Here is an 18,607-nt window from a genome sequence, read left to right on the forward strand (position 1 = left end):
TCCATGCCTCTCTCGCAATTCCCTACCACTCAGTGTGGAAGCTCTCTTTCCGCTCCTGGATTTCATCTTTCTGGATTCTCTCAGTGTGAGAGGAGATTTCCTTCTCTGGTTTCCCCCTCGGGGAACCCACTGTGAGCGCGGCTCTTTTTTCTCTCACTCAGTGAGAAAGTTAGCTGTTTCTCTCCTTCTTTTTCTCTCTCTGCTTTAAATAAGTCACTTTCTACAAACACTTTTGAATCCGGCATTTACTTTTATGAGCGCACTGCGCCATGGTCTCCTCTCATTCTTGAGGGGCTGATAAGGCAAGAACCTGGAGAAACGTCCTCTCAGGGGAACTGAGGGCGCCCCTGAACCCCAATATCACATTTGTTCTTCCCATAGATCCCTGTCCCTTAAACCGTTTTCTCCATCACCACCTCACCTGGATCCCATCTCCTCTTTTTCTCTATCTTCGGCTTAGGTTGTCAGTCATTTATTTCTATCACCTGAGGACTCAGAAAATTTCTGATCCACTCAGGTGATCTAAAGGGGAGGGCCATCCCAGTGGATGAAGGATAGCAGTTATCAGTGATTGATTCATTGATTCAAGGCCAGTGGTTCTCAAAATGAGAACTATTACAAATGTCTTAGAAAAAGGCCATGTATGCCCAAACATGCACCGTGTGGAATATATTTGTAATTAAGATTTTACTTCAGGCCAGATATGGAGGCTCATGCCTGTAATCCCAGCACTTTGGGAGGCAGAGGAGAATGGATTACTTGAGGTCAGGAGTTCAAGACCAGCCCGACCAACATGGCAAAACCCCCACGCTACTAAAAATACAAACATTAGCAGGGCATGGTGGCACACACCTCTAGTCCCAGCTACTTGGGAGGCTGAGGCAGGAGAATCGCTTCAGCGCGGGGACAGAGATTGCAGTGAGCTGAGATGATGCCACTGCACTCCAGCCTGGGCAGCAGAGTGAGATTCCATCTCAAAAAAAGAAAAGATTATTTCATTCAGAACCACTGGTCTTGAATCATCCTGCTCAAGGCCAGGAGCATCAGCATCACCTGAGAAATGAGAAATGCAAAACCTTCATCACCAACTCAGACCTACTGAATGCTTAGAAAGTCTGGACATAAAGCATAACAATCTGTGGTTTAACAAGTTGTCCAGTGGTTTTGGTGTAAACAAACAGTGGTTTGGAAACCACGCTTTTAAACAATCAATGTTTGTGCATTATTATACCATGAGAAACTTTCTTCTCATCTTTGAGCTGCACTGTGAAAAGCCTCTTCCTATTATCTTATCTGGTACATACCTAATTTCAAATGGGTGTGATTATGTAGCAAGACTGAGAGAACAGATAAATGGGGAGGAAATAAAACCAACAGCATCTTGCTATACCCCACATGATAAAAGTCAAAAAGACATCATGGGCAAAGGCTCTAATTACAAAACGAAGTTGTCCTGGAAAAAGATACCGCACTGTTAACCTCTGTGCATTCTGAAATAACTTCTCTGTAATTAAATATGAAGAAAAAAGCATTCACTAGCTGAATACTAATGTCACTACTACAAATCTCTTAGAAAACGGCCATATATGCCCAAATGTACACCTTGTGGCATATATTTATAATTAACTCTTCATCTGTTATTGCAAAAGTTATTAAGATAAACTGTGAACATGTATGTATATTTATTTCCCAGAGAGGATGATTTTATCTTGTTTTTAAGATGCCTCAACTCCAACAAGTTGTTTTTGAGGAAGGTACCAATATTAAAACAAGGCCAATAATTCCTAATTGTTTCTTCCCATTCCAAGGTCAAGGAGGTTTACGCAAACAGATAAGGACTGATGTTTAAACAGATTCAGCTCGGTAAAAGGCCGTAGATTCTACAGGGCATGCTCCTTCATGAGTTTTATTCATCATGAAAGCCATGTAATTTTCACCACAGGTGATGCAAATCCCCACCTCCCCGGGCCAAGTGAAGTGAAGACAAGAATATAGTCCTAGCAAAGTCATCATTGCCATTTTGTCTGTTTTCTTGTCACCAACTTGGGATCATACTGTGTGTGTATGTGTGCACATATGTATGTGTATGTATGTTATGATTGAGATCATAACCTATATGATGTTATATATCTGTTGATCCTAAAATAGCTAAATGTACATACTTGTATATGTTTCAGTGTTAAATTTATTGTTTTCAGGTCAGATTTTCTGTGAGAGCGTAATATACGCTTACTCCTTATTGGAGGACAAAATAGTACACAAACGTTATATATGTATACATAATAGACATATGACTTATTCTAGTACATTAAATATTTTTGATGGGAAAAATTATCTCATTCAATAATATAATTTCTTAAGCACTCCTAACATTTGACAGGTTGTTTTCAGTTCTCTCACAATCATAAATAATACAGCAATAGATATCCCTGTATATAAATCCCTGTCCACACCTTTGATTATTTATTCTCTAACAATTTATCCTGAGAAAATAAACACTTGGGTGAAAAGGGAGAAACATTTTTGAAGCCTTTGGTTCTCGGTCCCAAGATGCTTTCCAAAAAGTTTGTACTATTTTTTCCTCCAACAAAGTGTAAGATATATTATTCTCTCACAGAAAATCTGGCCTAAAAACAGTAAACGTACCACTGAAACACCTAGGGCAGTACTTCTTAACCTGGATGGTTTCACCCCCAGGAGACACATGGCAACACCTGGAGACAATTTTTGTGGTCGTACCTGGTAAGACGCCACTGCCGTCTAGCAGGTAGAAGCCTGTGCAAGGCACAGCATGGCCCCCTCAGCAGAGAATTATCCATGACAAAACGTCAACAGTGTTGAGGTTGGGAAACTTCACTGGAGGCATCCCCTTTCAAATCAGAACCAAAACAGGGTGCGCGCTCTCTCCAGAACCAAGCGCATTCTCTTGGGAGTTCTAATCTGTGTAACAAGGACAAAATACAAAGAAGATATTGAATGAATGGCAAGAAGACAAAATTATCATTTCAGAACACATCGTTACACATTTAAAAACGAAAGAGTCAACTGAAAACAGATAGCATGAGTAGAGAATATTACCTGGCCATTTCCGTTTTCCAATAAAGAACTGCCTACCAGCCAGGTAACTTGACTACATATCATCCACATGTATTTAAATATTTATTGAGTATCTACTAGTTCCCTGGCCTATTTCTTAGCACTAGAGACACAACAGTGTGTCAAACAACATAGCTTAGCTGGTGCAGCTTGTATGTTTGTATGAGAAGACAGCAAAGAAAGTCACGTGAATAAGTAAGTATGCAGCGTATTAGTTGGTGATAAGGGCTATTTAAAAAACTTAAGCAGGGCACAGAGGAAAGAATTCTAGAGGGACAGAAGAACATGCTCTTGTTTGTCCTATGAAGATTTTGTATTTATCCTATATGGCTTTTACTCTGGGGGAGTTCAGAGAGCCATTAGAAGATTTTGAGCAGAGCAATGTCATGTTCTGATACAGGTTTTCAAAAGACACTCTGTATCTAATGAGAGGGAAATCGACTTTTAGAGGTAAGAAGTGGAAGCAGGCAACAGAGAAACCAGAGACAAGGCCAAGCAGGGATCTATAGGCTATTATAAAGATGTTAGATTTTACTCTGAGGGAGATGAAAAAACTCCAGAGAGTTTTGAGAAAAAGGTGTAATACAATCAGACTTAAATTTTTAAAGGAGCATTCTGACTGTGGTGTGGAAAACACACTGTTTAGGAATGAAAGTCAAATACAGAAACAACAGAGGAAGACAGTCTTTTAGTGCTAGCAGGGAAATTCCAGCTCCTTCCCCCTTCCATTTTTATCCAGCTGATCCTTTCGTGGTATAGATAGATGAGTAAGGAAATAACATTGCTTTTCATTTTCTTGGCAAGCAAATATTAATAAAAAACCTTTCAAAAAATTAAGTTGGTAAATTTCCTGTTTGTTTCATCTTGGCTTCAGTGGGCCACCCAGTAGTTTGCTTTGCAGGAGGGAGGATTAAGTTACTTGACCCTGTGACTTTAAGGAAGAGTTAAATCTCACAGCCAGAGTCGCTGTCAGATTCTAGTCTTCCCTAACCATTCTTGGGAATGATTTGTTAGCCTTGCTGACTGGAGCAATCTATATGTGAGGCTTTTTAAAGAAGCAAAACCTTGGAAGTGCTCCCAGCCCTTATCATTGGTTTCTTTTTCATGAATCCTTTTCAACAGCATCAGGCTCTGTTCATTAATGTCTGATCCTTACGGGTCACACAGAAGAAAGGAATTATATTGTCTTCTAGACAGACACCCTCATGTGATTCAAAAGTTTGAGGTTTCTGAGATAAGGAAAGAAGACAAACCACAAAAGGCTTCATCAATTCTGATTCAGAGAAGACAGGGACCCCTGACTACACTGAGCATCACGTTCCTTAATGATTCCTTTCAAGGACTTGAAAAAAGAATTCCTTTGGCTTACCAGCTGACTTTAAAAAATGAAGACTAAGTCCATTCTTTTATTACATTACAAATTTTGACTCAGTGGTTGTGATTTAGTGAGGGCTGTAGTTGGTTAGGAGAGTTTGGCATGAAGTTTTAGGGACAGACAAGGGATTGTCACCACTTAGGAACAGGGCACAGTGAGAATATCCACAAAAGCACAGAGCAGATGAGGGAAAGATCTGACTCTTGAATTACACACCAGGGCAAGGCAGGTACTGAGGGAAGGGGCCCGAGTTCAGGACAAGCCCTAGACTTTCATGGAGATGGTGAGTACAAGGTGGGGAGTTGGGAGGCAACAGGCCCCAAGGCAGACAGACGTACAGCCTTATATACTCATCAACGTGGAACGTGGATGGAAAAGCTAGCTCTTAAGAGAACATATGTCATTCAAGTCTCATCCCTGGAAGTCTCAGACCCTAGCTCTGGTTGTCAATAATGCATCTCTAAGGCAGCTGTGACTTTATAGGACCCTAGACTGCGTGGTTCTTGAAAGAAGAATGTTTCTGATATCCTGTAGTTTCTAATGACTTTTCATTGAATCAAAGATTGTTTACATTAATAGCTCATTGGATGAATCTAGGCAAATGATTTAATTTTAAGCAACCAGATGGAAGAGCAGAAGCTATTGGCATATTTCCTTAGTTGGTTCATCTCTAAACCTATATACAGGAATCATCGCTGTACCTGATTTTAACTTACTGTGAAAGGCCAGAGCAGTTGATGTGATTCAGGGTCTGTTCTTACTGCCTCATTCAGCAAGGTTCCTTCCAACAGAAACAATCTTTCAATAGATTCAGGGGCTTCTTTCATTTTTATTCAAGTGGGGTACGATTTTCTCTTAATGCTTTTAGAGTCCCTAATGGAGACATACAGAAGCAGAGAAAATTCTAAAACCATGGGGAAGATGTTGAACTAACAGGAGAATTACTGGGCCAGGCAGTTGGGGGTGGATACTAGAATGAAAATAGAATGGAAAAGAGAGTCACGGGGCCTGCTTTGGAGGATAGCTCTTCACCTCCATGACAAAACAGATTGTTCCGCCGATCACTTCTGCCTCCTCCTCCTCCTTAACCCACATTAGTGAACAAGGGCAAGAGTGAAGTCAACTGGTCAAAGATGGCTCTAGTTAGAGGTAATTTAAAAATATGTGATGACAGTCATGTCATAGTTCCTGCTCTTGATTTTTTTTTTTCTAACAAGCCCTGTAACTTCCCACTTAATTTTCTTTGCCAATGTGATTGCCGCTCCCTGACAAGCCCTTCTCACCCTCTTTTTCTTTGAAAGCCTTGGCTGTTTCTCAAAGTCTGCCTCCAACATACCCGCTACCGCCATGGGGCCTCTCAGGCGCACCTGGTCCTTCCCTTGGATCACAGTTGGCCCTTTCCTTATGGACTGATCTTAAAAAATCTTAATCTTAAAAATCCAAATCTTAATCTTTCTAAGACTCAGCTTCATTATTTGTGAAATAGGAGTGCCCCCTGCGTTGTTTCTCTCAGAATACTGCTAAGACAAGTGATATGTGTGGGTACGTTGCGCGAACTATATAGAGCTTTGCAATTAAGATGAGAGCTGTTCTAGGTGCCCTGTGTCCTATAATCATGGCCAGATAAGGACTTCTACATGTCCTAAAATCTCTGAAAAGATTATGATGCTCCCCTAATGTAAAAAGGCAAACTATAAAAATAAAAATAATAGTTAAGCATAAGTTGTAAGCATAAACAAAGTTGGAGGATGACTATTTCAATGCTTTATCATTTTGAGAAAGCAAATTCTGCTCTTTCTTTGCCTTTCCAGCTTGTTTTGAATCTTGGCTTCACTGGTTTCCTATGTGTAATAATTTTCTAGTACTGCATTTTATCCCATTTACTAGATTGGAGATTCCTTGAAGCCTCTGTCTCAGTTTGCACATAGCCATTGCTCAATAAATATTTGCTAAATTCAATTCTTCCCCTTGACACTTCACAGAAATGTGTCTTCTCTGTCATCAGGAAGCTCCACAAATTAAAAAAAAAAAAAAAAAACCAGCTGGCTCTGAGCCGTCATACCTTAATCACTTACAGGAAATTATTAAAAGCGAAATATACCTATAATACAGAACTTGAAACTATGGAAAATATTTTTAAATGGAAGAAGCAGCCCATACCATCAAAAACTATATGGAGATAGGAGGATTAGAAACGGAGAGTCATGGGAAGGAGTAACTGAAATGAAACTGGGAGAGGGAAGGGGAGAATGAAGAAAACTTTATTAAACTATAAGAAATCATTGTTGGAATTAACGTTGAAACGGATCTCAGTTATATTTAGCTAGCGCATCCATTCACCCACATTTCAGCTCTTGTCCATGTGCAACAAAAGCTCGTGAGTAAACACACCGTGTATTGCAATCTCCATGATGGCACCTCACTTGGTTGTCAGAGGTATCCATGCTTTCTCTCTATGCTAATCCTTATTCCTAGAGCTGGTTATGTCTCAGCACTTTTTTGAGACTATGTTATACCCTAGAAATGCATGGCATTTTGCTTTTTGTGGGGATATACATAAACATTCTTACTGCCCTAATCTCTTTCTCATTTCTTTCTCTTTCTTTTAATTTCCTTCTGCCTCTGGTCCTCCATCATCAGCATTTTTTTGCCTCAACGTGGTCCTTTTTACCATTCTTTCTCTGTGCTGTTCATGCTTTTAGCAAAATGCATTCTTCTGGGGGGGTTACATACTCAAGAGACTCATAGGCATCTCTTACGAACTATCCAGAGTTACTGTAACAAGGATAAATGCATTTGGTTTAAGAAAATAAAATGAAATGAGAATCAACTTTCAACCAATGCATTATCTTAGGGGGGGAAAAAACCCTATTGCACTTATTTTAACTTTACATTTGCATATTTTTTATTTTCTATTTGGGGAAGAAATTAGTGAGCATAATAGTTGCAGAATAGTCCTTGTCATCAGAGAAAATTTCACCACTTCCTGTCTATGGACCTTGAGGGATCCACTTCACCTTCTCAAGCTTTAGTTTCCCCTTCTGTGAAATGGGAATAAAAAATAGATAACAAAGAAAAAACACTTAGCCTGGTGCCTTGTCATATCCAACTTCCCTCCTTCCCTGACACTATTTTCCTTCACTTCTAAAAGAAACCACATGTCCTTGAATTCTTGTCTCTAGATCTGTTTCTGGGGCAAAGAGGCAGACATTACCAAGACACCCTGAAGCAGAGGTTTGCTCAGACAGCAGTCACTTGCGTGTTCTTTCTTAGTTTTTGCAGGGCAAGTAGATATTGAGAAGTTGGCTCCAGGCCAAAATCCTAGGTGTGATTTTTCAAGCCCGATTGCCCATAGCCAATTACAAAGGTTTTACCTGACAGGCCTCAGTGGGGAAAGCTGCCCTCCCCAGACTTGGGGCACAGTCAAGAACTCAGGGGCCTGGCCATACAAAAAATCCACACTCTTAACCCAGGCATCTCCCTTCTGAGGCCTCCATATCAGGCGGTGCTTCCACCGAAGCCTTCTCAGGCATCTCTGCTAAGACCACATTATCTGGCGAGCCTCAAAGACATTTGACTCAACATGCTGTACTTTTCCCACTCATAGCCCTTCCCCCATTCCTTCCTCACCTAGCCTTCGCACCCACAAAACAGCAGGAGCTTTTAGTTCACAGCTCCCCATGACAGTAAGATGATCCCCACATCTGTGCCAACCCACCAGACCTCCCACCTCCACTATTCAAAAGTGGAACAAGGGTTGGGGGTGGGTTCTGGAGCCCTTTCGTGTTCCGCTCCTGTTTACAGTTTTGCAGCATGTGGCTAAAGACTCAACTGGTGCTTTGGTTTTGGCTTGTTGTTATAACTGACCACCTCAACACCTGTCAGCTCAGCCTTTTCTAGCTCAATGCTTGAGGAAGATCGTTGACCTGGGAAAAGATCACGATAGAACTTTCTGTGGCCTGAGAAATGCAGACCTCTTTTTATTCATAGCTGGTCAACACAACCGATTTGCATGAATCCTTGATCTTCTGGAAAGAAAGAAAAACAGATTCCAGCCACTGCTCGGGATAGGTCAGAGTGGTTTTGACCAAGTTCTACAAGTACAAATGGGCACTAGTACTCCAAAGGGCAATTTGACAGGAGTGGAGGGGCAGTCAGGGAGGCTGAGACTCTGAGCCAGTGATCCAAGCTCAAACAAGAGTCCAAGAGTCTTGAGAGAGAGCTGAATCTGGACTAGCACAGACCCAACACTGCAAGGTCCTCAGGACCCAGCCAGACAGCAGAGTGCCATGCTTTGAAGACCAATGGCTGAGCATGCAGGAACTGGGAAACTGTAACCTGGGAGCCTAGGCAGGCATTAGAATTGCCAGTGGAAAGAGTGTAACCGAGCATGGGCGCCATCACAGCAGCGGGCACACATGCCTCAGATTATGTCGGCAAGGTTGGTGTTCAGCAACTGAAATAAAGGCTGCTACAACTTTTCAGCTCTGCGAATGTGCATTTGCAAGCATGCACACGCACGAATTCACACAGGTCCGCTGCTTGGTTTCATGACCAAACCTGGAGTGACACAGCAAGCCTGCTGACTCTAAAGGCAGTGCCCTCTCTGTTCTGTATGCTGCTTTCCAGGAAAAGCAACATCTACCACTGAGTTTTAGGACAGAGCTAGGTCTGGCCCCATTAACTATAGAGGCTGAAGAGTCTGGTCATTTTTTCCTTTATTAGTTATTTAGCTTTATCCTTAGAACAAACATAGTATTTCTTCATCATACAGATTCCACAGAAAGCAAGAATATAATAAAAGTCATTGATATCTCACTATGCACAGATAACCACTGTTACTGTTTTTGTGAAATTATTTTCAGTATTTTCCTTTTTTCTATAAAATTCAGATGACAATATATACATAAAATTATAACCTGCTGTATCAGAGTTGCAGCAAGAAGGTCCAGTGTTTTAAAAGATAAATTAAGAATAGCTTAATAAAGGGATATTTGCGTAGGCAGTGGCAAGGCTTAGGAAACCACAGAGGACAGTGCAGGGCCCCAGACCAATGACAACAAAAGGGCACATCCCTGGGCCTGACGGGGTAGGTTGGGGTGAGATTACCAGAACCCCGAGGCAGAGAGGGCTGCTTGGAGATGGGCTTCTGAGAGCACTCAGATTTACAATCCAGAATGGAACCATCCTGTCGCAGCCACACAGGAAGGCAACTGGAATAAAGTCCCCAACTCACCTTTCTCTCTCCCTCCAAACTCCTGCCATGCTCCAAAATGATAAACCTAACCAGAACCTAGAGGGCAAGGGAGCCAATGATAGAGACCAAGAAGTGCCAAACCTTTTCTGTAAATGGCTAGATAACAATAGTTTAGGCTTATGGGCCATATGGTGTCTGTCACAAACACTAAAAGCCGCAGGTGTAGCCTGAAAACAGCCATAGACCATATGTCAATGGATGTGATTGGATTTGACAGCATGGATCAGATCTGACCTGCACACTGTATAGACCATATGAGTCAGCCTCTCAGCCTCACACACAGCAAGGTAGCAAACGTGGAGAATAGACCCAGAAAGCTTAAGGAAAGATACCCAGCAATGTGTCTATTGGTCTAACATAAACATTTATCAGTTTGAAATTTCTATTAACCTTGTGATAAAGTAACTTTATTGGGAAGAGGGGCAAACAGTTCAGCAGATATTATAGAACTAGTGGCTGTAGTGACATATATATATAGACATATAAATTAGGAACTTACTTTACTGAGCCTATTCTTTGTATTTTGCTTAGTTACCAAAAGGTTTTAAGGAGGCTTAAACTTACACCATGAGTTTAAATTAAATATGAAATAAATGAACTTTTAGGAATTTACCCGGCAGATATAATCATTTGTGTATAGAACTTTACATATTCAAAAAGAGTTCAAATTAAATTAAAAATAAATGGATGAACTTACAGTAATTTACCCTGCAGATATAAACATGTATGTGCACAAAGACATATATAAGATATCCATTTCATCAGTGCTCGTAATGGCAAAAAAAATGGAAAATTAGCTAAATCAATTGGGACATGATTAAATAAAGCATATCCACAGAATGGATACTTTTTAACCATTATAAAGAAGGCTACAAGAACTTGTGTGGATTGATCTCCAAGGTGTTGTACTATAAAGATATGTATGTATGTGTATGTCTGTCTGTTTGTATATATACACAGCTGTAACTATGTATCTGTGTGTTTATATTTTTCTTTAAGGCATTGTTTATGGATAGATAGACAAAAGAATTAAAAATACTGGTAACCCCTAGAAAGGGGAAGTGAGTGACCAGGGGGTAGAGTAGCAGATAAACCCACTCTCATCTGTAAATGCTTTTGTACATTTTAAATTTTGCATCATACACCTGTGTTACTTTTTTAAAATAATTTATTCTTTCATTTACATTTTTTAAATGGTTAAGAAAAGATCATGCATTGGTACACATGTGCACGTACTGCATAGCAGTTCATATTCTCTGGTTTGTATTAACTCTCCTCATTATCTAGTCTGAGGGAACTTGATTATCCAGACATTCTCAAATGTCACATTGGTCCCTACGTTGATGATGTGCCTGAACCTGGAAAATAAAAAGTACTTTCTACTCTAGAATAATCTAAGTAAGGCACAGGCATGTCAGGGGATGAAAGATAAGATGTCTCTTAAGTGACGTTCTCAGGGACACAGGGGTTTGGAACATGGTGGCATATTCCCTTTAAAGAGAAAGACAAATTTCCATACTTTGTGCAATGCACCACTAAGGAGCCACCATAATTGTTGGGCCTCTTTAAATTTTAGAGGCAAAATACAGCATGTTACGTTTATAAAATAACACATAAGGATGCCAATATTTTGGGGGGCCCAGAGCAAGAGAAAGCTATACAATAAGTACAAGATGCAAGGCAAAGTGTTTTGCCACTTGGGCCACATGGTCCAGCAGTTACAATAGCACCCAGGGTACCATAGTAAATAGAAACACAATGAGACTTCTGGTAACTCCAATAGGAAAATTCAGGGACACACACAGATTTCAAAATGCTTTCATGCCTTCTTCAGTCAGTAAATGTTCTGATTTTGAGACGCAGCTTTTGGCTCACTACTATACCCTAGTAGAGACTGAACATCTAACCAAGGGTATCAAGTGACCACGTTGTCTCACCTACCCATCATTAACTTCCCATTATTATCTGACCCACCAACTATGAAGTTGGATGTACACAGCCACAATCCCTCTATAGATAAAGTGGTTTATCCAAGATCAGGTTCAACCAGATTTTGAAGCCACGAGTAAGTTGCATTGGCGTAGGTTCCCGTGGTAACTACTCCTGCTGCATTGTTGTTTATCCTCAATCCAGACCTACAGCCTCATGGAAGTTTCCTGTGACTCTTTGACCAAGGAAAATAAAACTTACGGCTGGTTTACAGATTATCTATACAGTATTCTAACCTGAGCCAGAAGGAAATATTGCTGACTCACTCTGAAGTGTGAAAAATATTGAAGAATCCTTTCCTGGGCAAAACTTTAAGTAGCACATTTGATTATCCACCTCGCCAGACAGAAATATGGTAAAAGAGATAGATGTACCTTGATTCTTGAGCAACGGCTAATGATTTAGCCACATGGTTCAAGAACTGGAAAAACAACTTTGTAAGAGTACTGTCAGGGGAATGGTGGAATAAGGACCTCTAAAATTTTTCTTCTCCATAAAAGCAATGAGAACACTAGCAAAGTGTAAAAATCAACTTTTTCAGAACTCTGGGAATTAACCAAAGGCTGATAACAACCCAAAGAGTATTTATTAAAAAAAAAAAAAGAGCTGACTCAGTAAGAACACCAAGCTATGTGGTATTTTAACTTGCCCTATTCACATTCCCTTCTCCTAGCTACCCAGAAGCCTTGAAAATAAACAGTCTATAATCACAGCAAAAATTAGAAGCCAAGCAGCCACTGGAGGAAGCAGACAGGCACAAAGCTTTTCATAATCACCACTCCAGAGAATTGTCGTTATTTGACCTGTCATTATTTGACCTCTCTGGCAGCTTCCTGGAAACTCTCACTAGCAGGTCTTTATAGGACCTGACTGGAGCTCACTCAGTGTGAACAACCTTTTACTTGAGGACGTTTAGCAAAAACAATCAGCAGCAATTGTTTCCTATCACAGCTGCCTGAGGTGGCCACAATAGGCAATCAGCAAACTGACCAAGAAACTTAAAAGGAAAAGCAGCCGGGCGCAGTGGCTCAAGCCTGTAATCCCAGCACTTTGGGAGGCCGAGGCGGGTGGATCACGAGGTCAAGAGATCGAGACCATCCTGGTCAACATGGTGAAACCCCGTCTCTACTAAAAATATAAAAAATAGCTGGGCATGGTGGTGCGTGCCTGTAATCCCAGCTACTCAGGAGGCTGAGGCAGGAGAATTGCCTGAACCCAGGAGGCGGAGGTTGCGGTGAGCCGAGATCGTGCCATTGCACTCCAGCCTGGGCAACATGAGTGAAACTCCGTCTCAAAAAAAAAAAAAAAAAAAAGGAAAAGCAAAGTCCATAAAGAGCTTTGAAAAGCTCTGACAACACCCTGGAAATCTAGAAGCCCATTCTTAAGTGCAGGGCTGTGCACATACCCAGGACTGCACACACAGCCAGAAAAAAACCTTGAGAACACTTCAAACTCTCATCTCTGGCTTACCTTGAAGTTCGGCTAAAGTCTGAAGTAAAGGCTATTGCTTGAGCATTGAAGGCATGTCCTGATAGGCATGCAGAGCTCCTCTGCAAAGGCTGGGAGATTTACTGGTTCAAAGCACTGAAGGAAGTCTCTATGCAATCATTAGCTAATCTCTTAACTCATTGAGCAAAGACTTCAGCAGCCACACACAACAAAGAATGTAGACTTTACCAAATTAGTTCAGGAAAGTCACTGAACAAACAAATCACTTCCATAACCACAGCAACAACTACAAACACTGGGAAAGAGGGGGATCTGATTTCCAGAGTTGATACACAATATTTAAAATGTCCAGTTTCAACAACAACAAAAACTACAAGATATGCAAGGAAACAAGAAAGTGTGATCCTATCATGGGAAGAAATTTTAAAAGTCACTAAAAACTGTCCCTGAGGAAGCCTGGACATTGTAATTACTAGAAAAAGATTTCAAATCCACTTTTAAAAATATTTTAAAAGAACTAAAGAAAACCATGTTTAAAGGACTAAAGGTAAGTATAAGAATGGTGTCTCATCAAACAGAGAATATCACTAAAAAGAGAGAAAGTATAAAAACCAAATAGAAATTCTGGAGTTAAAAACCTCAAGGGAAGGAAGAGAGGAAAGGAGGGAGGAGAGAGGGGAGAAAGAGGAAATAAGGGAGGGGGTAAGGATGGAAGGAAGAAAGGGCATTCTGTCTCTCTCCCTTTCTCTCTCTTTTTACCATTTTCCTGATTCCTAGTAGTGAAGTAAAGCACATTTATCTGGCACTGGTATTTCTTAATCTTATAAATTACCTGTTCATTAACTTTCCCATTTTTCTTTGGGTTATCTTTTTCTTATTGATGGAAAGTTCTTTATCCTGAGCATTAATCCTCTTTTCTTTTATATGTTTTAATTATTTCCTCCCTATCTACAGCTCACTTTTTAAACTTTATCATTCCTTTTCAAATAGAGAAGTTTCTATATTTAATATAGTTACATTTACCAATATTTTTCTTTGGTACTTTTAGGTTTTTATTGGGTTTTTTGTCTGTATTGGGTTTTATGTTTACTAACATTTGGCTTATTGATTCATCCATGATTATTTTGGCAATAGTATAAGTTGGGAATATAGCTTATTTTTTTCCCCAAATGAATAGCAAATTGTGCCAATACCATTTATTAAAGAGGCTATTTTCCCTTATACATTTGAAATATTTTTATTATATGCTAAGTTTTGTTACTTGTACTAGCTTGTTTCTGGGGTTTTTATTGTATGCTATCAAACACTTTTCTATTTCTGCACCAAAATCCCACTGTTCTCTCTAATGCAGTTTTGTCCTGCTTCTTCAGCTCACCCTGGAGACCACCATCAGCTTCGGAAAAGAGTTCCCACACATAGTGATGGCTTCCTACTTCAAATCTCTGCATTCTCTGGCCACAGGACCATGATTAGCCAGTTTTCCGAGAAGCTAGCCCCAAGTATGACTCTCAACAATGAAGGAACATGAGTGGGTGGGTGGTTGGATGGATCCCAGCATTGTTACCCCTCTAGTCAGTTCTGAGGCATGTCCCACACCTCCTTTCAGAGGTTCCCTAGCAGGCCTGAGTCCCAGTTGCCCACCATAATCCCCATATATGAATATTTATTTTATCAGCTTTTCTGCTTGTCCTGACTCACTTCCCTGCTCACTCACCTGATTCCTAAAGTCATCACCCAAATAAACCACTTGCACCCAGATCTTTGTTTTGGGTCTGCTTTTTGAGGATCCCAACCTAAGATGATTGATTGACTGATTTGGGGAGAAATTACATACTTTACAATATAGAATGTTCCCCAAGACTTTTAGGAAATAGTGTTGACATCTCCTGTTAGATCCAAGATAAACATTTACAGACTAAGTACTGTTAGTCTGACCCCTTCTCCCATCACTCCCACAACGATGCTTAAAGTGAAATAACATTCACTCCACTCTCACCTGCACAGAAATACTCCTCCAACATCAAAGAATGCCTGTAGGACCACTGGGGGACAGTTTAGCTTTTATCTGAAAAGGCTTTGACATGGGGAAGGACAGCAAATTAATTTTTCCAAATCCCTACAGTTTTCTAGATTGAAAGTTTTCTCTCTGTTACATTTATTTTCCTATTTTACATCTAGCCATGTTCCCCAAAATACATCACCAGAAGTTATAAGATCAAGTGACAAATAATACTTTATATATAATCGGTAATAATGTTCCAAATTTGGATTAAAAGCTTCCCATTATTACACATTTCTCAAAATGAAATTAAGGCCCAAAAGAAGTTAAATACAAAATTCTTTGGTAAAAATTCAAATTAGAATCCTCAAACCAGCTTGCCCAAGGTTATTTATCTGCTCAGTCTTTGTCAGAGGGTCTCACTTAGTTCAAGTCAGTGTTTCATCAACAGCTTCATCCTGGACTGTCAGCCATTGGAATGGAAGTAGCTCTTTTAAAGAAACAAGGTCTTTTTTTTTTTTTTTTTTTTTTTTGAGACAAGACCTCTCACTATGTTGCCCAGGTTAGCCTCAAATTCCTGGCCTCAAGCAATCCTCTGCCTTAGCCTCCCAAGTAGCTGGAATTACAAATGCACAAGAATACACCACTGCACCTGGCTTCAGAACCCCAATTTTTTATGCATCTCGACTTTGAAGAATCTCAAGGACTAATTTAATACCAGAGTAGCTCAGCATCAGTCACACATATCAAAATGTTGGAGCTACAAACACACCCTGCGCCCACGGGAAATAATGCTATCCATAGTCACGTTACCAGAAGTCAGTATTTAGACTAATTTTTACTATTGTAATAAAAATACCTAGTAGGAGCCTCAGTGTCATCTAAACATAAGGTAGCTTGGAAACATTTTCCCTTGGTTGTAGCTTTGCTTAGATGCCAGTTGGTCTGTTATAGTTGTCCGAAATCCATGACCTGTGAACCTACAGTCAAATGGGCAAAAGTACACATCAAGGGTTAATTTAGACTACTTTTGTCTGGAGGAGAAAGAATCCAGCTAAGCTTACTGTCTTTTTGAAGAGTGGTCATGGGGACACTCCCAAACACCAGGTCTTACCAGAGGTGACTTACATTCTCTACTTGCATATTCGAAACCTCAGCTTTTTCATTTCATCTGAACCTTTTGTCCCTGGCACCCCAGTGATGCATTGAGAATGGGTTCCTGGTAAGGACATCACCTCTCCATTTTGCATATGGGATCACCCATTTACATTTCACACCACAGGTTTCCTACTATGGAAATGTGCAGGTCCATAAAACTTGCTCTGTGGGACATTTGACCCTTGAGAAAATGAGCATACAATTGAAGAACTGCCTGGCAATAAACAATAGAATTCTGACCCACACGTTCTGCAACAGTCTAGAATGATCAGGACTTGGTCAATGACTGCTAACTTCCCAACATTTTTGCTCTGGGTTCCAACTCAAAACCAACTATAGAAAGCCCAATTTATTCCCCAAAGCAAGCACATATGATGCTCCACTTCTGGTTAGCCCGCCTCGGGACTTCCCATGACAACAGCCTCCAATCCGAGCACTTCTGAAGCCCTCCCTGTTTTTCACTATAAAGCTCTCCCATTCCCTGCTGGCCTCTGAGTTTTTGAAAAACACAAGTAATGGTGGCTGACTTCCATGCTATATCAAGTACTTAATAAGTAGCCTCTGGTTGTTCTCATTAGGTGATCTGTTTATTTCCACAACCTCATTGCCACAATGGCTTCTGCCAGTTTCATCTTCAGTATCTTTATAACACTCAGGAATGGCTGAAGTTTTTGTCCAGGGCCCTAGCGAGAGCATGCCTCAGTTTTATTCTCATGGAAACGCTGTTTTTCTTCTGCTTTTGAAAGTTCCAGACCTTTAACATTTCCTTCAGTTCCATCTATTTTCTGCGTGGGTGTTGTCTTAGTCCATTTTCTGTTGCTTATGACAGAATGCCTGAAACTGAGTAATTTATAAAGAAAAAATGTCTTACGATTCTGGAGGCTGGAAGTTCAACATCAAGGGGCTGAATCTGGTAAGGGCCTTCTTGCTGGTGGGTACTTACTACAGAGTCCCATGGCACTACAGGGTGTCCCATGATAAGGGAGTTGACTGTGCTGACTGAGGTCTCTCCTCCTCTTCTTATAAAGTCACCAGCTCCACCCCCGTGACAGCCCATTCATCTATTAACCAATTAATTCATTAGTCCATGAATAGATTAATCCATTCACGAGGGCAGAGCCCTCATGACCCAATTACCTCTTAAAGGTCCCACCTTTACTGCTGCATTGAGGATTAAGTTTCAATATGAGTTTCGGAGGAGATAAACATTCTAACCATAGCAGGTATGATAGGCCTCCACTGTTCTGTGTCCTTTTCCCATCTGAATCTTCGCTGAGATTTCAGCTGTCTGGCCTGTTTCTTAATTGACCTTATCATTCCCTACTGAGAATAGTATGAAAACTGCTTGCTGGAATGATGCTTTCCTTCGGTTTGCTTTCACATTGCTATTCTGGCCCAGACATTTGTCTTTCTAACTTATTCCTCTAGATTTTTTCCCTTTAGGTTTCTCCAGAGTATCTGATACCAAGTCATGCAATGAACAGCTTTCCAAAGCATGCAATTTTCAAACTCAGCTTGTTTATCTTCTCTTTCTTGAGTTGTATAATCCCACTCAGGAGGCATCATCTCATCAGATCAATACCCAACTCAGGACTGACCTCAATTTCTTTTTATCTTGCCTGGCTCTCTACTAGTACATCTTATTTGCCCTGTGAGTTCCCTTGTGGGGGATCATAATTCCATAAATTTTCCTGGCAGGTTTCCTCAGGGCACAGGCAATTCCTGCTTCCCCATCTATGATAACGGTACAATTTTCCAATTTACGGCTCAGTGCCTTCAGTATTTTATCCTGGCTTCTCAGGCTTTCTCATTCACATTTGTCCAAATATTCTGCATAGCTATCTCAGTCCTCAAGGGGTGCTTACCCGGGTGTTCTTATTACGGAATATCTATCTGCAATTTTATAGAAATACTCCTCAACAGTTTCCTAATTTCAGGAATCCTCTAGAGAATCACGCTCATCTCCTCCCTGAGATCAATTACCTTTTCTGATCTTAGCGCAGTTGTATAGCAATCCCTTCATTAGACAGGAACAGCTGGATGGATGTGCTTCCCCTGTCTAGTTTCAGACATGTCAAATTTGGCCTCCAAGAACGTCTTCTCTTTCATATTTATCTAGACTATGTACTAAGACTTTAGTTGTTTTCCTAAAGAAGTGTCTTCCTTCTCCCCATTAATCAGATGTCTTCCTTGATTTCTCTTTCATTCTTCCACTTGTTCCTATTTTAATGGTAAGATCAAAACACAATTTAAATAAATTCAGTTCTTCCTTAATTTCCTGAGC

This window comes from Cebus imitator, unplaced genomic scaffold (genome assembly GCF_001604975.1).
Source record: "Cebus imitator isolate Cc_AM_T3 unplaced genomic scaffold, Cebus_imitator-1.0 Scaffold21, whole genome shotgun sequence".
Classification (NCBI taxonomy): domain Eukaryota; kingdom Metazoa; phylum Chordata; class Mammalia; order Primates; family Cebidae; genus Cebus; species Cebus imitator.